Genomic DNA, 526 nt, shown 5'->3' on the forward strand with positions numbered 1-526 from the left:
ACAACATGTCTCTTCATGAGCAAATACTTTGACTTGAAAGTGCTTAATGATCTCCTATAGAATCTGTTCTGTGGGTTCACTGAAATGTATGAAAATAAGGAGATTCAAAATGGTGGAATAGAGAGAAGCCACGTTGGATTTATCCTCAGAAAAATTCCAGAAAAAAAGGACGGCATTCTCAGGGGACTGACTGGGAACGTTTGCAGTGGAGAATGGACAGAACAAACAGAGAATCCATGGAGCAGTGAGGAGAGTGGCAAACACATGGCTGCCAGCCACTCCTGCCTATCTGCCAGTGGTGCACAGCTGAGACTTGCTGTCTTCACAGGGCAGGGTGAGGGGAGCCTCCCTGGTCCCTGCATTGGCAGCTTTGGGAAAGGTATGCAAGTTCCTCACTGGATGCAGGTCTGGCCTGGGGAGCCCATTTTAGTCTGGGTGACTACTTAGCCCTATGAAAGGAGGCCATGGGGACCCTCTCCCCTCCCCCAGCAAACTGACAGAAACTATCTGCTTAAGTAGAGCTATA

The sequence above is a fragment of the Oryctolagus cuniculus genome, chromosome 10, assembly GCF_964237555.1.
Source record: "Oryctolagus cuniculus chromosome 10, mOryCun1.1, whole genome shotgun sequence".
Classification (NCBI taxonomy): Eukaryota; Metazoa; Chordata; class Mammalia; order Lagomorpha; family Leporidae; genus Oryctolagus; species Oryctolagus cuniculus.